This window comes from Schistocerca serialis, chromosome 8 (assembly GCF_023864345.2).
Source record: "Schistocerca serialis cubense isolate TAMUIC-IGC-003099 chromosome 8, iqSchSeri2.2, whole genome shotgun sequence".
NCBI lineage: Eukaryota > Metazoa > Arthropoda > Insecta > Orthoptera > Acrididae > Schistocerca > Schistocerca serialis.
Genome location: NC_064645.1, coordinates 139214439 through 139240215, shown reverse-complemented (window position 1 = coordinate 139240215; position 25777 = coordinate 139214439). Strand labels below are relative to the sequence as shown.

At 42.1% G+C, this 25777-nt stretch overlaps 1 protein-coding gene and 1 pseudogene across 1 annotated transcript in view; one reads left to right on the top strand and one right to left on the bottom strand.

Annotated features, from left to right (window-relative positions):
- The window catches only part of LOC126416873 (cytochrome P450 4C1-like), a 150091-nt gene that overhangs the window by 78771 nt on the left and 45543 nt on the right, over positions 1-25777 (top strand). The gene's annotated exons all lie outside the window — the stretch shown is intronic.
- On the bottom strand, positions 21353-21470 carry LOC126417391 (5S ribosomal RNA; annotated as a pseudogene).

Here is a 25777-nt window from a genome sequence, read left to right as displayed (position 1 = left end):
CTGCCCCCCTTATGTCATTTGAAAGAGCTAGCTTTGTGCTCCTGTGGTAAGCTGGTTGGACGTCTCAACGGATTGCTGCACACATTGGGCGCAGTATATCAGTCGCGCGTCGTTGCTTTCAGCAGTGATCTGTAGAACACTCCCACTCCTAAAGACCATGTTCGGGACATCCACGTAGTAAAAATGCGATTCACGTTATGCGCATTTTGCGAGCAGCGGTGGTCGACAGAACATCATCCGAGGACGAAAACCGGGCACATGTTGCTCCTGCTGCGTCACCAGCGACGTTTGGAAACCTCCCTCTTGCAGCTGCACTAAAATCACGTGTGCCTCTGGCCAAGCTACCATTGACACCACGACATCAGAAAGCACAGTTACATTGGTGTCTTGAAAACGTCGACTGGAGAATGGAATGGCGCTCTGTTGTCTTCGTTGATGAAAGTAGGCTATGTCAGTATGCGACTGGTGGGCGTATACATTTATTGCGTACATCTGGTGAGCTGCCAGTTGCGGAATGCATTCACCCACGACACATTTGCTCCCACACCTCAGGCTTCTTGCTGGAGGGTGGTGTCAGTTACAACTCGTGGACATATGGTGTTCACATAGGCTAAAATAACCTGCACAAGTAGTTATCCCCATGCTACTGCTTTTTCTTTAAGATATACACTAATAACATTATTATAAATATGCTCAGTTGTATGTGTTTTGGCCGACCGTTGTGGACGAGGGGTTCTAGGCGCTTCAGTTCCGGAACCGCGCGACTGATACGGTCGCAGGTTCGAATCCTTCCTCGTGCATGGTTGTGTGTGATGTCCTTAGGTTAGTTACGTTCAAGTAGTTTTAAATTCTAGGGGACTGATGACCTCAGATGTTAAGTTCCATAGTGCTCAGAGCCATTTGAACCATTTTATGAGTTTTGTTTTGTCAGTACACAGAAAAGAATTTGCCATAAAGTTATCCAATTTGATGACATTTACCTTTCTACTTTCCTTAAAATCCAAATAATTATGGGCCCAATACAAAAGAAGGTACTTAACTTCATTAAACATGGTAATTAAACAAAACCATTACCCACATATTTACTTATCTGTTCAGTGCAACAGTGTGCGTAAAAACCATGCCACAACTCTTACATTCAACACGATATCCTACAAGCAAGATAATTTATTCAAACTGTTACACACTTACGTACGAGTTCAGTGGTATGAGGAAGAAAAACCATGGCATATTTAATACAATATTCTGAAAAACTATACGCCATATTTAGAAACAAAGTTGTAATACAAAACAGATCTTTTCTTTTCTCATAAACCATTCACAGGCCTGATTTCAATAATGAGATTTGTTTTCTACAATCCGGTTTTGATACTCGTTTCCACAGATATGTGTGCTGTCACAAAGTTACCCTATAATCTACAGAAAAAATTTTCGCCTCCCAGTGGCCGAATAAATGTTTTGTAAAATTTAACTCCTATACAGAATGAGAAAATCTTGTACAAGTGCTTTGCAGCTTGCAGAAATTCTAACTGTGTCATATTAATAATTAATTTTTTTACATAAGATCTTAGGTGGTAGTAGTTCGAATTACTGGCTAATTTCAAGTGTTGCTCATCGTCAGTGGTGTTTGCATCACAGAAGATACATATTTCTTTTAAAACATTACTTATGTAAATACTTTGGGATTAAAGGAGAGTCCGGCCGGTGTGGCCGAGCGGTTCTAGGCGCTACAGTCTGGAGCCGCGCGACCGCTACGGTCGCAGGTTCGAATCCTGCCTCGAGCATGGATGTGCGTGGTGTCCTTAGGTTAGTTAGGTTTAAGTAGTTCTAAATTCTAGGGGACTGATGATCTCAGATGTTAAGTCCCATAGTGCTCAGAGCCATTTGAACCATTTTTGATTAAAGGAGAACACTGATGGAAAAGCAGAAGTGTTGACTTGTCGATAGGCACACACAAGAGAAAGAAAACGTTCCATTCGGATTTTACCCTTTGACGAGCTACAGCAAAATAAAATACATGCATACTCACATACAGACACACGCCTATGCCCCTACATGGTGCCGCTGGACTGATACTGCCAATGCTCCTTTGCAGCAGGTGGACTGGTTGTGATGGGGGTAGTGTTTGGTGAGGTGGATCGAGGAGAAGGAGTCGGGAGGAAGGGAGAGGGAATGGAGGTGGGCAGCTTGCTGTTTGGAGGGAGGAGGCCAGGTTGTGGTTAGGAATGCGAGAGGGGAAGTTGAAAGGTACATGGGTTGGCACGATTCTAACAGCTGGTTGTAAATGGCACATACTGGAGGTGATGTGGAGACATGAATTTGGATGGTATGACAGTATGAAGGTAGGGGGAAACTGTTGTGTGTAGGATGCAGGGTCTCTTGTTTACCTGATACTGAGGCCAGGGCGATTGTGGGGGGTGGAGGATGTGTTGCAAAGATCACTCCCACCTATATAGTTCAGAGAAGCTGTTGGGGAGAAATTTCCAGGTGGCCTGAATTGTAAAGTAGCAATTGAAATTGAGTGTGTTGCATTCAGCTGCATCTTGTGCCACTGGGTGGTCAACTTTGTTCTTGACAACAGTTTGGTGGTGGCCATTTATCATGGAGGACAGCTGGTTGGTAGCCATAGCAGCATAAAAGGCTGTGCAGTGTTTGCAGCAGAGTTGGTATATGACATGGTTGCTTTCACATCTGAACCAGGCTCTGATGGAGTAGCATAAGCCTGTGGTAAGACTGGAGTAGGAAGTGTTGGGTGACTGGATTGGGCAGGAATGCTTCTCGGTCTGCTACAGGGATGTGATACCCATGGCAACAGGTTGGCGCTGTGGCCATTTGTGAAGGCCCTTGTGAGGCCTACAGCATATTAGGCAACAGAGTTCTCATTACTGTGGATACATCATTTGTTGGTGGCCAGGTTGTACGGGAAGGATTTTTGGATGTGGAAGGGATGGCAGCTGTTGAAATGTTGTTACTGTTAGTGGCTAGTGGTTCTAATGTGGACAGAGATATGTGTGGAGCCATTAGAGAGTTAGATGTCAACGTATTTTAGATGCTATTGTAGGAAGAGGGTAATGCATGATTAGACCACCTGCTTCTCTAGTGGTCTCACGCAACAGATAAATCGGCCAAATGTCGATTACTGTTCGCCATCCTGGACACTTTACCAGATGGTATTAAGAGAAGATTTAAAGAAGATCCGAGAAATACCATCAGATTTCGTCACGGTTTCCCGCAGAAAACGCGTGAATGTGATAGATGTCACGAGGAAAATGTTGGGCGACGTGGTAAGACATACTGTACAGTGACTTGCATAGTACGTGTGTAGGTTTACATGTAGATGAAAGACGAGGGCAGATCTGCCAGCTAGCCTAGCTGTTTCCCACATCCATATAGGTGAATTCTGGGCTGGTACCCAAGTCACATCTGTTACAGGGTTCAAAAACATTTACAAAACATTTTACTCTTTCCCATGGATTACACTACTCACAGACAGTTACCAAGGGGTAACGGGGTGGCAACAGGAGGGGTTTACAGCCGCGCCTTCAAACTAACGATGACAAATTCAACGGTAGTCATGCCACCCCGTTTTGATATACGACAAAGCCACAAGAAAAAGAAGAAGAAGAAGAAAAGAGAAAATTTGACAGGGGCATGGAAAAGAATTAGCTCTCAACCCACAGTTTTACTTTGGCCAACTGTTAACGTCAAATAACTGTCTCCATTTTCATTTTTTATATTTATTTTATTTTATTTTACTAATTGCACTTGCAACCTACGACCTCAATTACTTGCTGGATGTATTCCAGTTTCTATCTTCCTCTATAGTTTTAAACCTCTACAGTTTCCTCTAGTACCACGGGAGTTATTCCCTGATGTCTCAAAAGATGTCCTATCATCCTCTCCCTTCTTCTTGTCAGTGTTTCCATATATTCCTTTCCTCCCCGGTTCAAATGGCTCTGAGCACTATGGGACTTAACATCTTAGGTCATCAGTCCCCTAGAACATAGAACTACTTAAACCCAACTAACCTAAGGACATCACACACATCCATGCCCGAGGCAGGATTCGAACCTGCGACCGTAGCAGTCCCGCGGTTCCAGACTGCAGCGCCTAAAGCCGCACGGCCACCGCGGCCGGCTTCCTCCCCGGCTCTGTAGAGAATCTCCACATTCCTCACCTTATCAGCCCATCTAATTTTCAACATTGGTCTGTAGCACCACATCTGAAATGCCTGGTTTCTCTTCTGTTCCGGTTTTCACACACTCCATGTTTCACTACTGTACAATGCTGTACTCTAAACGTACATTTTCAGAAATTTCTTCCTCAAATTAAGTGGACTTTCTTGGCGGGGAATGCCCTTTTTGCCCGTGTTAGTCTGTTTTTGATGTACTTCTTCCTCTGTTCGTTATGGGTTATTTTGCTAGGCTAGATAACAGATCCGTTAACTGCGTCAACTTCGTAATCATCAATACCGACGTTAAGTTTCCCGCTGTTCTCATTTCCACTATTTCTCATTCCTTTTGTCTGCCTTAAATTTACTCTCACTCCACGTACTATCTCATTACACTGTTCATTTCGTTCACCGGATCACGGAATTCTTATTCACTTTCACTCAGGACAGCACTGTCATCAGCGAATCTTATCACTGACATCCTTTCACCTTCAATTTCAGTTCCGCTCTTGAACCTTTCTTTGATTCCCATCATTGCTTCTTCGATGTGTAGATTGAAAAGTAGTGGCGGAAGACTACATCGCTGCATTTCACCCTTTATAAACCGAGCGTTTCGTTCTTGGTCTTCCACTCTTACTATTCCTTCTTGGCTGTAGTACGTGTTGTATGTTACCCGCACCTCCCAATATCTTATCTCTATTTTCCTCTGAATTTCGAACATCTTGCCCATTTGATACTTTCGAACGCTCTTTCCAGATCGAAAAATCCTATGAACTTATCCTGACTTTTCTTTTGTCTTGCTTCCATTATCAACCGCAGCGTTTGAACTACCTCTTTGTTGACCTTACCTTTCCTAAAACCAAACTGATCGTCGTCTAACACATCCTTGTTTTTTCTTTCCATTTTTCTGTATATTATTCTTGTCAGCAACTTGAATCCACGAGGTGTTAAGCAGTTTGTTCAATAATTCTCGCACTTGCAGGCTCTTGCTATCTTCGGAATTGTGTGGAGGATGTTCTTCCGTAAATCAATTGGTATATCGCCAGATTCATACATTCTACACATCAACGTGAATAGTCGTTTTGTTGCCACTTTTCTCAATGACTTTAGAAATTCTGGTGGAATATTATCTAACCTTTCTGATTTATTTGATCTTAAGTCTTCCAAAGCTCTTTTAAATTCTCATTGTAGTACTGGATCCCTTATCTCTTCTATATTGGCTACTGTTTCTTCTTCTATCGTACCAGACAAATCTTCCCCTCATAGAGGCCTTGAATGTACTTTTTCCACCTATCCGCTCGCTCCTCTGCATTTAACACTGGAATGCCCATTGCACTCTTATTGTTACTGGTCATGTTTTAATATCAAGGAAGTTGTTTTGACTTTTGTACAGCTTGAGTCAGTCTTTCAGATAATCATTTCTTTTTCAGTTTGTTCACATTTTTCATTCAGCTATTTCGCCTTAGCGCCCCTGCACTCCCGCTTTCGTTTATTTGTAAGTGACTTGTATCTCGGTGTTCCTGATTTTCTTTGAACATTTTTGTGCTTACTTCATTCGTCGGTCACTGGAGTATTCCTTCTGTTACCCATGTTTTCTACATCTAAATCCACATGGATAGTCTGCAAATCATATTTAAGTGCCTGGCAGATGGGTTCATCGAACCACCTTCACAATTCCCTATTATTCCAATCCCGTTTAGCGCGCGGAAGGAAGGAAGGAACTCCTATATCTTTCTGTACGAGCTCTGATTTCCCTTATTTTATCATGGTGATCGTTTCTCCCTACGTAGGTCGGTGTCAACAAAATATTTTCGCATTCGGAGGAGAAAGTTGGTGATCGAAATTTCGTGAGAAGATTCCGGAGCAACGATAAACGCCTTTGTTTTAAAGATGTCAACTCCAAATCCTGTAGTATTTCAATGACACTCTCCCCCCTATTTCGTGATAATACAAAACGTGCTGCCCTTCTTTGAACTTTTTTGATGTACTCCGTCAATTCTAACTGGTAAGGATCCCACACGTCGAAGCAGTATTCTAAAAGAGGACGGATAAGCGTAGTGTAGGCAGTCTCCTTAGTAGATCTGTTACATTTTCTAAATGTTCTGCCAGTATAACACAGTCTTTGGTTATCCTCCCCCACAACATTTTTTATGTGTTCCTTTCAATGTAAGTTGTTCGTAATTGTAATTCCTAGGTTTTTAGTTGATTTTATGGCCTATAGATTTGACTGATTTATTGTGTAACCGATTACATTTAGCACTCATGTGGATGACGTCACACTTTTCGTTATTTAGGGTTAATTGCCAATTTTCGCACCATATAGATCTCTTTTCTAAATCGTTTTGCAGTTTGTTTCCATCTTCTGATGACTTTATTAGTCGATAAGCGACAGCGTCATCTGCAAACAATCCAAGACGGAGACTTAGATTGTCTCACAAACCATTTATATAGATAAGGTACAGCAATTGGCCTATAGCACTTCCGTGGAGAACGCCAGAAATCACTTCAGTTTTACTCGATGACTTTCCATCACTTACGACGAACAATGACCTTTCTAACAGGAAATCACAAATCTAGTCATATAACTGAGACGATATTCCATAAGCATGTAATTTCACTACAGGCTGCTTGTGTGGTACGTTGTCAAAAGACTTCCGGAAATCCAGAAATACGGAATCAATTTGAAATCCCTTGTCAATAGCAATCAACACTTCATGCGAGTAAATAGCGAGTTGTGTTTCTCAAGGACGGTGTTTTCTAAATCCATTTGACTGTGTGTCAATCGACGATTTTCTTCGAGGTAATTCATAATGTTCGAACACAATAGATGGTGTCCCATTTATATTGACCACCCTAAATAACTGTTTGTCCAGATACAAATTAGAAAATGTTTCAAGCAAATGTTCTTTAACCATTAGGTTAACATCAATCAGCATGATTGCCATCGTTGTAGCTTTGTTTTTTGTACAAAGATATGAACAGCTTTATGACTTTTTTAAATGGCACCCTGTATTTCTTATTCGGTAATTCATTTTCTCTCCTAAAGACCTATTCAAAAATGTATCACAGTGTACCATTTACTGAAACACAACGTTATTAATTACATAACACAACATTGACTTTGAGCCCAGGATCACAAACTCGTCCATTTGCTGGAGTTGTCAGAAAAAAATGGAAACCAAGTAAAAACATAACACAAAATTGACTTTGACTCTCCTGTACCATTGCGCAGGAGTAGAACATACAAAGGTGCTCAAAGTGGGGACCCTGGACACCGATACACTGGTGCACTCGTTGAATGAAAGAATTATTTACTGCTTCCAGTGTTGCCTGCTGAAGAGAATTACAAGCAAGCACGATACGTTCCTGCATGTCCTCTGGAGTTGTTGGGATATCGCGATAGACAACGTCTTTAATGCATCCCCAAAGAAAAAAGTCCAGAGGATTTAAATCAGGAGACCTAGCAGGCCAAGTAACTAACTGTCCATCCTCGACCAATCCATATGGCACGATACCTTTGGTTCAGAACACGACGTGCACGCAAGGCATTATGTGCTGGACATCCATCGTGTTGATACCACATAAGCATTCTGGTTCTAAGCGGCAGTTCATCCAGGAGAGGAGGAAGAATCCGTCTGAGGAAGATGGCATACACTGTACCGTTTAGACTACCATTGATGAAACAAGGGCAAATAATTGTAGTACCAAGCAACACACACCAGACGTTAACTCTCCATTGACGCTGCTGTCCCACCTGTCTAAGCCATCGTGGGTTGTCGCTGGATTAAGAATGTGTGTTCCTTGTATTTACCTGTCCTTTGTTTCAGAAGGAACATTTATCGGTAAATAGAACATTGGAGAAGAAGTTCGGGTTGGCTAGGATTCGCTGCAGCGCCCACTGTACAGTTCGATTCTGAAAATCATTCCCATGCAATTCTTGATGCAGTTGTACATGGTAAAGATGGAATCGGTGACGTGTAAGAATACGATGTACACTGGTTTAAGGAATGCCAGTCTCGTGTTCAAGCTGTAGTGTGCTCACATGTGGATTCATAGCAACGGAAGCGAGAACGGTAACTTCGGCAGCTTCGTCCGTGCGAGTGCAACGACGGTTGCGTTGTCATGGGTCGAAACTTCCCGTTTCCTGAAGCGGCGCAACAAGACGAGAAAACATCCGTCGAGAAGGTGGGTTCTTGTCAGGATATCCCTCTCTGTACGGTTCCGCTGCTTGCGTAGCTTTTCGCCTATCTACAACAGCAATAAAAGAAACGTTATGTTCCCAGAATGAGATTTTTCACTCTGCAGCGGAGTGTGCGCTGATACGAAACTTCCTGGCAGATTAAAACTGTGTGCCCGACCGAGACTCGAACTCGGGACCTTTGCTTTTCGCGGGCAAGTGCTCTACCATCTGAGCTACCGAAGCACGACTCACGGCAGGTACTCACAGCTTTACTTCTGCCAGTATCTCGTCTCCTACCTTCCAAACATTACAGAAGTTCTCCTGCGAACCATGCAGAACTAGCACTCCTGAAAGAAAGGATATTGCGGAGACATGGCTTAGCCACAGCCTGGGGGATATTTCCAGAATGAGATACTGGTAGAAGTAAATCTGTGAGCACCGGGCGTGAGTCGTGCTTCGGTAGCTCAGATGGTAGAACACTTGCCCGCGAAAGGAAAAGGTCCCGAGTTCGAGTCTCGGTCGGGCACACAGTTTTAATCTGCCAGGAAGTTTCATATCAGCGCACACTCCGCTGCAGAGTGAAAATCTCATTCTGGAAACATCCCCCAGGCTGTGGCTAAGCCATGTCTCCGCAATATCCTTTCTTTCAGGAGTGCTAGTTCTGCAAGGATCGCAGGAGAGCTTCTGTAAAGTTTGGAAGGTAGGAGACGAGATACTGGCAGAAGTAATGCTGTGAGTACCGGGCGTGAGTCGTGCTTCGGTAGCTCAGATGGTAGAGCACTTGCCCGCGAAAGGCAAAGGTCCCGAGTTCGAGTCTCGGTCGGGCACACAGTTTTAATCTGCCAGGAAGTTTCAAACGTTATGTTGATGCAGATTGAAGAAAGGACAGCCTTTACTGTATGCCTACTGTACACAACAGTATATAAGGGACTAAACAATTGTACTAAATGTTTCCGTACATAAGAAAACAGTATTGCGATTACCGTTCTGTTAACTTACACTCCCCATAGATGAGTAGCATTTCTACCTCCCCTTCGTTTGTGTACATTCTATTCACACAAATTTCCAACTGACGAAGGTTGACGGAATGACGGGTGTGCATTCTGCTTATGTTTACATTTGTTCTCTGTCAAAGTCAGCACGTGGATGTGTTCCATTACCCCGAGTACCTGCCCTAGGCTCTGGGAGCGTCAACGTCACTGTTGAGTTATGTAATTAATAACGTTGCGTTTCAGTGAATGGTACACTGCGATACATTTTTGAATAGGTCTTCAGGAGAGGAAATAAATCACCGAATAAAAAATACAGGGTGCCATTTAAAAAAGTCATACCGATGTTCATATCTTTGTAAAAAAACAAAGCTACAACGAAGGCAATCATGCTGATTGATGTCACCCAGATGGCTAAAGAACATTTGCTTGAAACATTTTGTAATTTGAATCTGGACAAGCAGTTATTTAGAATGGTCAAGATAAATGGGACACCCTGTAGATCATCTAAAATCCTTCTGCATATCGACGTTAACAATATGGACCTGTAATTTAGTGGATTACTACTACTTCCATTCTTGAATACTGGTGTGACCTGTGCAACTTTCCAATCTTTGGGCATGGATCATTCGCCGACCGAATGGTTGTATATGATTGTTAAGTATGGAGCTATTGCATCAGCGCACTCTGAAAGGAACCTAATTGGTATACTGTTTGGACAAGAAGACTTGCTTTTATTAAGTGATTTAAGTTGCTTCACCCTCTGAGGATATTTACTTCTACGTTACTCACGTTGGCAGCTGTTCTTGATTCGAATTCTGGAATTACCTCATCTTCTTTTGTGAAGGATTTCGGAAGGCTGTGTTTAGTAACTCTGCTTTGGCAGCACTGTTTTCGATAGTTTCTCCATTGCTATTGCGCAGAGAAGGCATTGATTGTGTCTTGCCACTAGCATACTTCACATATGACCAGAATCTCTTTGGATTTTCTGCTAGGTTTCCAGACAACGCTTCGTTGTGGAAACTGTTATAATCATCTCGCATTGAAGTCTGCGCTAAATTTCGAGCTTCCGTAAAAGATCGCCAATCTTGGTGATTTTGTGTCTGTTTAAATTTGTCATGTTTGCTTTGTTGTTTCTGCAACAGCGTTCTGACCATTTTTGTGTACCAAGGAGGATCGGCTCCGTTGTTTGTTAATTTATTTGGCATAAATCTCTCAATTACTGCCGATACTATTTATTTGAATTCAAGTCACATCTGATCTACACTTATATTGTTAATTTGGAACTTTGCAGTTACCTTCTTCGTACAGATGTTTTTCTTTCAAATTTCTGTGATAACCCTTTCCAGAGATGTTCGTACCTCTTAAATTGAGCTGCGTGCTGAGTTATTTCTTATCGCCGTATCTATGGCCTTAGTGCACTTCAAGCGTATTTCTTTATTCTTTAGTATTCCGTGTTCCACTTCTTTTGGTATTGATCTTCCAGACTAGTCTCAAATTTCACCCTACTCTTCATCACTAATAAATTGTGGTCTGAGTCTATAAGTGCCCCTGGGTACGCCTTACAATCCAGTATCTGATTTCGGAATATCTGCCTGACCGTGATGTAATCTAACTGAAATCTTTCTATACCTCCCTGCCTTTTCCACGTACTCCTCCTCCTCTTGTAATTCTTGAACAGAGTATTCTATATTACCAGATGAATTTACTGCCGAACTCAACAAATTTTTCTCCTATCTCATTCGTACTAGCAAGCCCATATCCTCCAGTAGCCCTTTCTTCTACTCCTTCCCCAATAACTACATTTGAGTCCGCCACGATTACTAGATTTTCATCTCCCTTTACGTACTGAATTACCCGTTCTGTATCCTCATGTACTTCCTCTATCTCTTTACGTTCAGCTTGCGGCGTCGGCATGTATATCTGAAGTACTGTTGTCGGTGTTGGTTTGCTGTCGACTCTAATGAGAACAACGCTATCACTGAACTGTTTACAGTAACACACTCTCTGCCCTACCGACCTGTTCGCTACTCCATAACCATAATATTTCAGTAAACAACATACAACGATGGGGAATGAATATGTTATGCCATGAGTACTTTGATCAAATGCTACCGAACCATTACTCCAATATTTTCACACTAGTGTAACATGTGACATTACTGTCAAAAAACACTTGGTTTCTTTTTTAGATTTTGGTGTTATTTAATGGTTGTTTCGAGGAAAAGCAGTCGATAAAGGTTTAGAAAACCTTGGTACCGTAGTTCCGATTGAGGAACATGGCAACCTTCGTCGAAAGCTGTTATTGTACTCTAGTAGGCTTTAGACAGTTTTATTAAAAGCAATAATTTCCAATCAGTGCCATCGATTATATTTTTCTAATATGTAACCTGAAGCTTTGTCTTTGTCCCTGCTAAACTGGTGTTTGAGAACAACTTAGACAGTGGAATACTTAATTTGGAGCTGTATTCTGACTTACATCAAGAGGAAGTCTAATTAATTGCATTCTTCCAGTAAATCAGACTGCCTGTTTGTTTGTGTGCTTTCCAGCTTACCATAGTATATATTTTGTACTGGTTCAAACCTGGTCAGGGTAGTTTCACGAAACTGATCTCTTAGTACTAGCTCTGATGTCAACTGTTAGTTTAACATATTATTTGTAAGTATTTAGGCAAGGGAATAGCATTGTAGTACTTAGTTTTGCTTTGATAATAATTTTTAGGCAGTAATTTGGCGAATATGTATACAGAGTCCGCCAGAAAAATGTATACACACTTTAAGGGAAAAAAAAGTATTACTTAGGTGTGTATTTTACATTTAATAATTGACCACACATGTTGTACAACCTTCAGTTTAGCACCTGGTTCCTTTTTAATAATCAAAATGTTCACCGCTGGCGGCTACACACATAACAGAACGACGAGCGATCGCCGCAACTACGTCAGTCAATGTTACAGTGGAGATTGCTGCACATGTCGCTGTAATCTCCTGGCGAAATTCCTGCAGCATGGGTCGCTTACTTCAATAAATGTTATCTTTCACAGTTCCCAAAAGTAAAAGTCCATAGGAGTTAGATCTGGCGACCGTGGAGGGAACTCAATGGGTCCTCTTCGTCCAATCCAATGCCCCAGAAAATTGTCATCCAGGAGAGATCGTACAGGTAGGTGATAGATAGGTGACGCCCTGTCCTGTTGGTAGAAGACCTCTTCATCAGGTCCATAAAGCGCATGTACACCTGTCAAAACTGATGTGCATAACATTTCCAGGTACACTTCTCCAGTGACAGTAGCATAAAAAAAACTGTCCTACTAAGACCCTAGATGATAGTCTACACCACACAGGAACCCCTGGTAGATTGACGGCTTTATACACGTAAACATGCGGATTTTTCGGTGCCCAGTACATACTGTTCTGCCGATTCACGGTCCCATTAAGTTTAAATTGTCTATCGTCACTCCACACTCCCTTCGACACAAATTGTTCGTCATCAGTTACAATTTGCTGATACCATTTGCAAAATTGCATTCAGCAATCAGGATCGTCTTGATTAATCGCGTTCAGTAATCGTGGAATGTACACTTTACACCTTGCAGCTTTCAGAATTCTTCGTACGCTTGTACTGCTAACCCCCAACTTCACGTGCACATTGCGTAGAAAACTTCTGTGGAGAATTAACAAATGTTTCCAACACGAGAGCTGACGAAGCAGGACATGTAGCTGTACGTTGTCTTCCTGATCTTCCTTTGTGGATATCACAAATCGTCCCATCCAACTGAAACTTGTCAATGATGCGTTTAATTGTTTGGTGGGTTGTGGTTTCTGTTTCAGACTCCCGCATCCACTGACGCTGCACTTCAGCGGCATTAGCAAATTTGAAAGACCACTTCACAATACATTTTCGTTGCTCGAATGTCAAGCGTGCTCCAGCCAACTTGTTTTCTCAATACCGAGATGAAAGTACTAACAACTGTAGATCCAAAGACCATACTACAACACACTAGTACTCAAATCGAACGACATTATCGATACATCGATAGAGCCTGACTAAGTGTGTGTACATTTTTCTGGTGGACTCTGTATGTGTAGAAAATAACATTTAACATTCCGAAACTTGGTGTAAACATTGCATTTTTTTGCATTGCTGACATATTTTTTCAGATATTTTAGACTTGGGAAGAATATTGTGACAAGCATAACAGATGCGCAAAACAACTGATGTGAGGCTCTGTTGTGCCTTAAACCATATATGGTAGTCAGGTAAAATTATGAATACCGCCCTGTAATGATGATGATCAGCAGCAGGAGCTTAAACAAGTAGATCATTTCTCGTTTTTGACATTTGGCGGAATATTGGTTAAAGTAAAAATCATCTTTGACAGCTACGTTTTAATAATTCGTTAACCAAACTTTTATTTTTAACTAGTCAAGGAGAGTACATTTTACACCCATTATGGTATTCTGTAGTGAACGACACATACGTTCCAATGCAATTTACCGATGTTGCTGTTTAGCCTGTCCACAAACGACATTTTGAAGTCAGTAAGCCGGCCGGTGTGGCCGAGCGGTTCTAGACGCTTCAGTCCGGAACCGCGCGACCGCTACGGTCGCAGGTTCGAATCCTGCCTCGGGCGTGGATGTGTGTGATGTCCTTAGGTTAGTTAGGTTTAAGTAGTTCTAAGTGCTAGGGGACTAATGACCACAGATGTTAAGTCCCATAGTGCTGAGAGCCATTTGAACCTTTTTTTTAAGTCAGTAATGGAAATGTAGTTGACAATGTCTTCATCATTTTATGTACCTAATTCTGAAATGTTTTCATGTGTGTGACATACTTTTTTCACAAATATTTCATGTCGTTCGGATACTTTTTAACACAGACGAGATGGTGATACAATGTAATTGGCTCTTTCATTTTCATGGTCCCTAAAATACAAGACACTGATTGAAGGAGAGAAGGGGAGAGGGAGGTCTGTGTTTGTTTTTAAATTTTCTGTTCATCGCCATCTTTAATTGCTTTTTTATTCATTTACCGTTTTTCTATGAAAGGTCAACTATTTCATCCCAAGGTCAGTTGCCTGGATCACAGATTTTAAAGAAGTGTACAGTATTGTAGGGACAGGTCATCACCTGTCATAAATAAAAACAAATAGCGCCAGAATCTAGGCAAGGTCATTGACTTAGATCACAAATGCAAACAAAATGCGCCAGACAGTACCTTAGTACGTTACTGTCAGTCAGACCAAATAAATATCTGTTTATCTCAGTCTTGATTTAAATTCCAGGAGCTTTTAAATTGTTCGATTTCTGCACGATTAAGCAAGCCATTGATAAATGTAATAAATGTAGCATGGTTCTCGTTGTGACAGAATTATTGATGTATGCAGTGCCCAAACACACCGATAATTACTTACTATCAAGTGAAGGTAATGAGTATTGTAGTCGCTTGTCTTGTTTGATTATAGATCAGTTTACTGACAAGGAAGAGTTCACCGATTTTCCCTAGGATTATAAATTTTCTGTGTGTTGTTTCATGGTCATTTGGCTAACAAATGGTTCAAATGGCTCTGAGCACCATGGGACTTAACATCTGTGGTCATCAGTCCCCTAGAACTTAGAACTACTTAAACCTAACTAACCTAAGGACATCACACACATCCATGCCCGAGGCAGGATTCGAACGTGCGACCGTAGCGGTCGCGCGGTTCCGGACTGAAGCGCATAGAACCGCACGGTCACACCGGCCGGCCATTTGGCTAACAACTTTGCAGTATTCAGACGTGATAAACAGGAACATTGTACACTACAGTCAGTCATTAAGAAACTTCCACAGCGACCCTTATCCAAGATATTACTTATGGTTTTCTTTGATACCCTGCAGCGGAACAGCACAGTGAGATTCATCTTGGTGCAAAAAGTTGTAGCAACCAGTTTTATTCTATTTTGTAGCTTGCACACTAACTAATCTACATCAGCAGCATACGCTAGTTTGGCTCGTGTGGAAACCCAGGAAACCTCATTGACAGCTGAATAGGGTGAAAAACCAGTGCCTCTCCTGAAAAGTGAAGAATTATTCGCACTACTTGTTCTTCTGTGCTTTGGGCCATTCTGGATAACACGCACGATTTCAGCTAATTGAGGCCGTTTGGAGATGTTACAGATGAAGAGGGTGATACAAACACATAATTTGTCAAATCTCAAAACATTTGTGCTGTAGGGTAGTATGTAACTCGTTACAGTTAGGTAACTTGGTTAGTTATGTGCTCCTCACCCTTACATTCTTGTATGTGTTTAGCAGTAAGTATTTATGGAATTTCTTTTTATGAAACTTGTGGTTGCTTCAATTTATGTATATGTTTGCACAAACTTGTTGTAAGTAAGGAGTGAAGGGGTGAAGCTAGACGCACTTCGCAAATCATTTTTTTCGTTTTGTTTTGTGTGTGTTTGGCATTCTTGTCTGCAGGCCCATATTTACCAGTCTCGAACACATGAAGCTATAATCCCACATTATATGAGTGTAATGACTGTTTTACAGAAGTTTTTGATAGTGAAGTGCTGCTATAATCATCAAGAATCATCGGCGGCACCTCACCTCATTTTCCGTTGACGCTCAGTTCACTTGTTGTGTGAAATAAGTTCTGTTGTGAGACGGTAAAGCTTTCTTTGGGGAAACCATTAGTTTCTGCCACTCTTATTAGAGTTTCGATGGATTTAGGCAGCAGTATTTAGAGGTGAGAGGTGATTTTCTTGTGTGTAACACGAGAATAATTTATGGATTTTATATTCTGCACGGTCATAGAACACACAGGAGATCTTATTATGAGTTTTTGGCCTACCGCCAGCTGCGAGTTATGCCGTGTTGCCCTAGCCCAGATGTTCTGAGGATTTGTCAGTGTTCGCTTTTGTCAATAGCGTGCTTGAGCGATCTTGACGATATTTACGAGGAGCGTTCAATAAAAATTGGAACAAATTTTTTTCTGAAAGAAGTTTGGTCGTATTCAGGGTTCCAGTACATTACATTATTGCCCACTCTTTCGGATACAAAAGAGTGTCTATCAACATTCGACGGCCTTACGTCATCGTACTGAGAATATTTCTGCATTGTACCATTGTCTTGGTAGACATTGGGGCTAACGACTTGCAACGTCCTCGTACTTCTTAACGCGGAGTGCATCCTTCATTGGGCCAAACAGAAGGAAGTCTGAACGTGCGTGATGTGGGTTGTAGGGTTGATGAAGAAGAACAGTCGAATGAAGTTTTGTGAGCTCCTCTCGGGTATCAGCTCTACCAAAAGATATGTCCAGTTGTGCAGCGATGTGTTTGATTGCGATCCGCCGATCACCTAGAGTGAGAGTGTCCAAACGTTCCAGAAGGTTCAAATGGCTCTAAGCACTATGGGACTTAACATCTGAGGTCATCAGTCCCCTAGACTTAGAACTACTTAAGGGTTCCAGTACATTACATTATTGCCCACTCTTTCGGATACAAAAGAGTGTCTATCAACATTCGACGGCCTTACGTCATCTTACTGAGAATATTTCTGCATTGTACCATTGTCTTGGTAGACATTGGGGCTAACGACTTGCAACGTCCTCGTACTTCTTAACGCGGAGTGCATCCTTCATTGGGCCAAACAGAAGGAAGTCTGAACGTGCGTGATGTGGGTTGTAGGATTGATGAAGAAGAACAGTCGAATGAAGTTTTGTGAGCTCCTCTCGGGTATCAGCTCTGCCAAAAGATATGTCCAGTTGTGCAGCGATGTGTTTGATTGCGATCCGCCGATCACCTAGAGTGAGAGTGTCCAAACGTTCCAGAAGGTTCAAATGGCTCTAAGCACTATGGGACTTAACATCTGAGGTCATCAGTCCCCTAGACTTAGAACTACTTAAGGGTTCCAGTACATTACATTATTGCCCACTCTTTCGGATACAAAAGAGTGTCTATCAACATTCGACGGCCTTACGTCATCGTACTGAGAATATTTCTGCATTGTACCATTGTCTTGGTAGACATTGGGGCTAACGTCTTGCAACATCCTCGTACTTCTTCCCGCGGAGTGCATCCTTCATTGGGCCAAACAGAAGGAAGTCTGAACGTGCGTGATGTGGGTTGTAGGGTTGATGAAGAAGAACAGTCGAATGAAGTTTTGTGAGCTCCTCTCGGGTATCAGCTCTACCAAAAGGTATGTCCAGTTGTGCAGCGATGTGTTTGATTGCGATCCGCCGATCACCTAGAGTGAGAGTGTCCAAACGTTCCAGAAGGTTCAAATGGCTCTAAGCACTATGGGACTTAACATCTGAGGTCATCAGTCCCCTAGACTTGGAACTACTTAAACCTAAATAATCTAAGGACATCACACACATCCATGCCTGAGGCAAGATTCGAACCTGCGACCGTAGCGGTCGCGCGGTTCCGGACTGAAGCGCCTAGAACAGTTCGGCCACAGCGGCCGGCTCCACACGTTCCAACACTGAAGGAGTCACAGCTGCGCGGCCGGCCCGCACGCGGGAAATCGGACAGGCTTTGTGCGACCTTGTTGCGGCGATGACAAACAACTCGTCCAACGGCTCAACGTGCTTTTGTTCACTGCCAGGACTCCTTAGACATTCTGCAAGCACTTAGGAATATCTGCGATACTCTGGTTTTTGCCAATTGAAACTCAGTAACTGCTCTTTCCTTGGAACGCACGTCCATTACAGACGCCCTTTCGAAGGCTACATACAGAGCCGCTTCTTTCGGAATTTCATGAAACTACGCGGACTGAAGAGGAAATACGCCACTATGTCCCAATAAATTCCACATTTTTTTCAGCCGAAATTGGCCGTGAAAAAAGTGTTGCATTCGTTTCTGAACGCTCCTCGTAAGTTAGTAATTATATCTTCCTCTATAACATCTTTGTACATTCACCAGTCTCCACTACTAGAATGTTGTCTAGTTTGTATTACACAGTTCTCTTTGGACGTGCTACGCACAGAGCACATCTCAGTTAACTCATCAGACAGACAAGCCTATAGCAGAGCACTAGCAGTTGGTTGAAGTTAAAATTTTGGGGTAACGAGCTTTGAATAAAGTGGTGTTTCCTGAGTCAGACTTTGCACCCAACTTTTTCTATGATATTATGCTTTCTTTGGCGTGATCCATCATGTAAATTAACAGTAAACATTAAACTAAAGTTCTCTGTCACTAAATTTTTTCCTATAGTTTCGCATTCACATTCACACTAGAGTCCCTCATGGAAATGAGTAACATTAGGAACAGTGTATGGCTTTTGTACAATTGCAAAATTCGCTAACTGAATCTTACAGCTGCTGCAGGAGCAGATTAGCTACTGGCAGATGTGAGAAGGGACTTGTGCAGACGGTAAATCAGAAGGTTCCCCTCCCTCCTGCCCCAAGGACTGTTGAGGTTAGCGACAGGCTCACTTGGTAAGCCACAAAGGAACCGTTCACTCGTGGTTCGTGTTGACACTGTGTTAACTCTAAGCCACCAAGGTGACTCTTCTTTAAAACGAATATAGCCTCATGCAGTCTCTGCTGTGTCCCAGAGGAAGCAAAGTTTTGATGGTACTCTGTAAATCAAGCCCATATAAAAGCACTACATTTTGTGCAGAACGTTTTGATCTACAAACACAAGTAATTTCTTAGTACTGTTAATAATTTATCATAACTATTAATTTTTTTATGTAAACAAGTGGCAGATGCCACCATTTAGTGATTCAGCTCACTCCCATATCTACTACTCTCTAGGTCATATTTATTAAATAACGACAGGAGGTGGAAAAAGAGTTTATTTTCAAATTAACTGATCATTAGTTTCGTGCCATTTGCAACACAGATTAATAAATTATTTAACCTGTAAGTGGTAAGGACAAATAAGTAGACTTTCTCTACTATGAAGGATATCTGATGTTGTTTTAAATGCAGTCTGGAACCGCGTGACCGCTACGGTCGCAGGTTCGAATCCTGCCTCGGGCATGGATGTGTGTGATGTCCTTAGGTTAGTTAGGTTTAACTAGTTCTAAGTTCTAGGGGACTGATGACCTCAGAAGATAAGTCCCATAGTGCTCAGAGCCATTTTTTTGTTTTAAATGCTGTTGTGTTCTTACTAATTTGCAATGTTTACAACACGCCCTTTTCACTCCAAATTTTCTAGAAATTGAATTTCCTTGTGAGTCATTCACGAAAAAAGCTGTTTTATGACTTTAATTTTGGCATCCGTGTGCGGGAGAAAATTTTTGTGTGACATCTAATCCTCGTTTTGTCATAGTAATCGTGTATCACAAGCAGAAATTGGTCAACGTAGCTCCACGAAATGTTGTTGTTGTTGTTGTAGTCATCAGTCCAGAGACTGGTTTGATGTATCTCTTCACGCCACTCTATCCTGTGCAAGCTTCTTCATCTCCTAGTAACTACTGAAACCTACATCCTTCTGAATGTGCTTAGTGTATTCATCTCTTGGTCCCCCTCTACGACTTTTACCCTCCAAGCTGCCCTCCAATACTAAATTGGTGATCCCTTGATGCCTCAGAACATGTCCAACCAACCGATCCCTTCTTCTGGTCTAGTTGTACCACAAATTCCTCTTCTCCCCAATTCTGTTCAGTACCTCCTCATTAGTTATGTGATCTACCCATCTAATCTTCAGCATTCTTCTGTAGCACCTCATTTCGAAAGCTTCTGTTCTCTTCTTGTCTAAACTATTTATCGTCAATGTTTCACTTCCATACATGGGCACTCTCCACACAAATATTTCCAGAAAAGACTTCCAAACATTTAAATCTATACTCGATGTTAAAAAATTTCTCTATTTCAGTAACGGTTTCCTTGCCATTGCCAGTCTATATTTTATATCCTCTCTACTTCGACCATCAGTAGTAATTTTGTTTCCCAAAGAGCAAAACTCATTTACTACTTTAAGTGGCACATTTCCTAATCTAATTCCCTCAGTATCACCTAATTAAATTTGACTACTTACCATTATCCTGGTGTTGCTTTTGTTGATGCTCATCTTATATCCACCTTTCAAGACATTCAAGACATTCAAGAGCATTCCGATCAACTGCTCTTTCAGGTCCTTTGCTGTCTCCGACAGAGTTACAATATCATTGGCAAACCTCAAAGTTTTTATTTCTACTCAATGGATTTTAATTCCTACTCCAAATTTTTCTTTTGTTTCCTTTACTGCTTGCTCAATATACAGATTTGTTATACACAGCCGGCCGAAGTGGCAGAACGGTTCCAGGCGCTACAGTCTGGAACCGCGCGACCGCTACAGTCGCAGGTTGGAATCCTGCCTCGGGCATGGATGTGTGTGATGTCCTTAGGTTAGTTAGGTTTAAGTAGTTTTAAGTTCTAGGGGACTGATGACCTTAGAAGTTAAGTCCCATAGTGCTCAGAGCCATTTGAACCACTTGTTATACACAAATTTCTTATTATGTAACATAAGAAGAATTTGACTAACTCAGTTAAGCATCAATTCTTCATCGTGAACCAAGACGAATAGTAATTGTTATGGATAGCAGATATATGTTACATGCAACAGAAGTTCTGTGTATTATAGTCTGATTTTGCTAATGTATTTTATTTGTGTAAAAACACGAGGTATCATATAAATCCTCATGTCATGTTTTCTGTCATGAATAAAACAAGCTATTTTGTTTATCCTGAAATTAGAATTTTAAGAGAATTTTTTGGGTTCCAATTGTTACTTTAAACAGTTAATTTCTGTGATGCCTAAGGCAGATTATGAATGATTATTGCAATTTTTGGGATCTTTTTTTCTTTTTGAAAGAGGGATGAAGGGATAGTGTGACATTACTGTACATATTAAGTTCAGCACTCCGTCTTCAGGCCACAAGTCGCCCATCGGGACCATCCGACCGCCGTGTCATCCTCAGCTGAGGATGCAGATAGGAGGGCTGTGTGGTCAGCACACTGCTCTCCTGGTCGTTCTGAAGGTTTTCTATGCCGTCGAGTAGCTCCTCAATTGGCATCACGAGGCTGAGTGCACCCCAAAAAATGGCAACAGCGCATGGTGGCCCAGATGGTCACCCATCCAAGTGCCGGCCACACCCGTCAGTGCTCAGCTTCGGTGATCTGACGGGAACCGGTGTGTCCACAGCGGCAAGGCCGTTGCCACTGTACATATTGCTAAGTCATATTCTTTCGCTTGCTGCTGCTATTTGTGCTTATTTTATTGGGAATACTGACCTTTTGGGCTTCGAAGGAGGTACTGCGTTTTTCACCCTGGGAAGGCGCACTCCAGGAGTGGTCTCAGCGTTGTTGGCAGAAGGCAGACAGTGAATCTTATTGGGAGAGGAAAACCTCCCAAGGGAGATGGGCGGTTTCCATCGAAGTGAGGGTAAGACCTGCTTCAGGCTTTTGTGAGCAAAACCATTGACACGCTGCAACTGTTGTTCCCAGAGAATAATTGAGTGCGACTTTTTTGTCTTTTCTGCACGAACATGAAATGTCGAGATGCCATCGTGGTATAGAGCCAACCTCAGAAAAACGAATGCTTTTGTTCCAACATTTTGGTCATCCAATGGAAGAGAGTCATACCACCAGTGTACTTGGTACGGAGAAGCCGACCAATTGAAGAGACACTGTTACAGCCAAGTACCAACGTCATGTTTCTTGATGGGTATCTTATATGCTAAGAGTGGTAAGTTTCTGTTCCGTTCGCAGGTTTTACAAGATATAAGCGATATTATCATCTGTCACATTAGCAGTAGCAGCGGGTAGTCCCCTACATATGGTATTTTTCAAAAAACTAGGGAGTGTATGTCCGAGAACAAAGATTCTAGGCTGTTCTGTTCCAAGCCATTGTGCTGGGCGTTTCCTCTGCAGGCCACCGTCTGGTGCTGATCGGCACATGCAAGCTGTTGCTGGGGAAATGTAAGTGTGGTAACTGACGAGATGGCCTCACAGCAACATGAAGAGTACGTACAGACTGAAAGAGTAGATTGTAAGACTGTTCGATTGGCTCTAACAGCTGACAACAACTGAAGCCCAGGGACAGGGTATTTCCACGAACCGTTACAAGCAGACTAATGGGTGGGTTGAGATCTCCAATTGCCATGCGCCGTTTACCGTTGGGACCACAGCACAGACACAGAGATTCGCATTTGCAGAATCGACTGGGACACTGCATTCTGCGGTGTTCAGCGTGGGTCTAGCTGCTGCCTGTCGCAGTCAAATTGGCGCCAACGTGTCCGTACCACCTGACGAAAGGCCACAGGAAGGAACAATTCTCGAAACCCAAACTTCTTCAAAAGCCTAATTCATATTGTGGGAAGCTATTGGATGTGGCAGCGGGATTGGTTTTGTAACTGTTGATGGGAAGCTGAATTCCCGTCAGTATGAGGATTCCAATCTTGTTCTCATCCTCCTCATTACCAGGTTACGAAATGGCGTAGTCCAGCAGGTTCATGCAAGACTCTAAACTGGAGCTAACTTCACATATGTCTTGAGTAATGTATGGATTCAGTACCGTCTTGCGTGATCCCCAGATTTATCACCACAGGGTATCATATTCGGGGAGCGACGAGGAGACATATACATTCATACCAACCTCGAGCCAGCAATCTTTATGAACTGAAACCGCATATGTTTCAAGCATGGTGCGAAATTCCTCAGTAAGAGATTCGGAGGCTGGTAGCTTCCCGGGCACAACGCTTACAAGAGTGTGTTCGTTCTGTGTGGATCACAGTGTTTATGGATGTCATTTCCGAGTGTAATGAACGTTAAATGATCTTATACCCATTATGTGATAAACGCTGCCAATAAATTTGATAAATATCGGACAGGTGCTACATGGTGTAACACTTTCCATTTCCGTTACCGTAGGAACAGTTAATTACAAACGAATATTTCCTAAGTTACCATGTGCCAAAAACCATGACACTTTGGATGTACTTGTAGATAAGCATTCTCTCTTTGCACCACAGTTTAAATCGTTAAATTCGTCAGAAGATTAACCTTCTGTATGTTTTGACCAAAATTTTCCGTTGACGAAATTGTATGCATGCCAGTCTGATAGTGTAATTGAGCCGCTAGTAAAGCCGTCCTTGTGCGGGACGAATTAGCTGATGCCTTAGAGCTGTACGAATTTTGTAACATCCTTCCTTAATTATTGAGGCAACTAGAGCTCTTTTTGACTTAGAGAAAACCCTACTGTAGTTGTGTATTTTAGTGTTATTATCTAATTCTATGCCTAATTTTAATAACTGACTGGAATGGTCTGAGATGCCAAGGTCATCTATGACAATGTCACACCTATCTTTCTCTATGTCCGTTAGCATATGGTCAGCACGTAATGCTGAATGTCTGGTTATCCTAGTGGCAGTGTTAATTAATGGTTATATACCATAGGTGTACATAATGTTCAGAAAACTATTGCACGACATATCTGGGTTCATCGTGTTAATTTTCAGATCTCCACAAATGATGATTTTGCGTTTGGAGACCATATCTAATGCCCCCCATGAACCATGGACCTTGCCGTTGGTGGGGAGGCTTGCGTGCCTCAGCGATACAGATGGCCGTACCATAGGTGCAACCACAATGGAGGGGTATCCGTTAAGAGGCCAGACAAACATGTGGTTCCTGAAGAGGGGCAGCAGCCTTTTCAGTAGTTGCAGGGGCAACAGTCTGGATGATTGACTGATCTGGACTTGTAACATTAACCAAAACGGCCTTGCTGTGCTGGTACTGCGAATGGCTGAAAGCAAGGGGAAACTACAGCCGTAATTTCTCCCGAGGACATGCAGCTTTACTGTATGATTAAATGATGATGGCATCCTCTTGGGTAAAATATTCCGGAGGTAAAATAGACCCCCATTCGGATCTCCGAGCGGGGACTACTCAAGAGGACGTCGTTATCAGGAGAAAGAAAACTGGCATTCTACGGATCGGAGCGTGGAATATCAGATCCCTTAATCGGGCAGGTAGGTTAGAAAATTTAAAAAAGGCAATGGATAGGTTAAAGTTAGATATAGTGGGAATTAGTGAAGTTCGGTGGCAGGAGGAACAAGACTTTTGGTCAGGTGATTACAGGGTTATAAATACAAAATCAAATAGGGGTAATGCAGGAGTAGGTTTAATAATGAATAAAAAAATAGGAGTGCGGGTTAGCTACTACAAACAGCATAGTGAACGCATTATTGTGGCCAAGATAGACACAAAGCCCATGCCTACTACAGTAGTACAAGTTTATATGCCAACTAGCTCTGCAGATGATGATGAAATTGATGAAATGTATGATGAGATAAAAGAAATTATTCAGGTAGTGAAGGGAGACGAAAATTTAATAGTCATGGGTGACTGGAATTCGTCAGTAGGAAAAGGGAGAGAAGGAAACATAGTAGGTGAATATGGATTGGAGCTACGAAATGAAAGAGGAAGCCGCCTTGTAGAATTTTGCACAGAGCATAACTTAATCATAGCTAACACTTGGTTCAAGAATCATGAAAGAAGGTTGTATACCTGGAAGAATCCTGGAGATACTAAAAGGTATCAGACAGATTACATAATGGTAAGACAGAGATTTACGAACCAGGTTTTAAATTGTAAGACATATCCTGGGGCAGATGTGGATTCTGACCACAATCTATTGGTTATGAACTGCAGTTTGAAACTGAAGAAACTGCAAAAAGGCGGGGATATAAGGAGATGGGACCTGGATAAACTGAAAGCACCAGAGGTTGTACAGAGTTTCAGGGAGAGCATAAGGGAACAATTGACAGGAATGGGGGAAAGAAATACAGTAGAAGAAGAATGGGTAGCTCTGAGGGATGAAGTAGTGAAGGCAGCAGAGGATCAAGTAGGTAAAAGGACGAGGGCTAATAGAAATCCCTGGGTAACAGAAGAAATATTAAATTTAATTGATGAAAGGAGAAAATATAAAAATGTAGTAAATGAAGCAGGCAAAAAGGAATACAAACGTCTCAAAAATGAGATCGACAGGAAGTGCAAAATGGCTAAGCAGGGATGGCTAGAGGACAAATGTAAGGATGTAGAGGCTTGTCTCACTAGGGGTAAGATAGATACTGCCTACACGAAAATTAAAGAGACCGTTGAAGAAAAGAGAACCACTTGTATGAATATCAACAGCTCAGATGGGAACCTAGTTCTATGAAAAGAAGGGAAAGCAGAAAGGTGGAAGGAGTATATAGAGGGTCCATACAAGGGCGACAAACTTGAGGACAATATTATGGAAATGGAAGAGGATGTAGATGAAGATGAAATGGGAGATAAGATACTGCGTGAAGAGTTTGACAGAGCACTGAAAGACCTGAGTCGAAACAAGGCCCCGGGAGTAGACAACATTCCATTAGAACTACTGATGGCCTTGGGAGAGCCAGTCATGACAAAACTCTACCATCTGGCGAGCAAGATGTATGAGACAGGCGAAATACCCACAGACTTCAAGAAGAATATAATA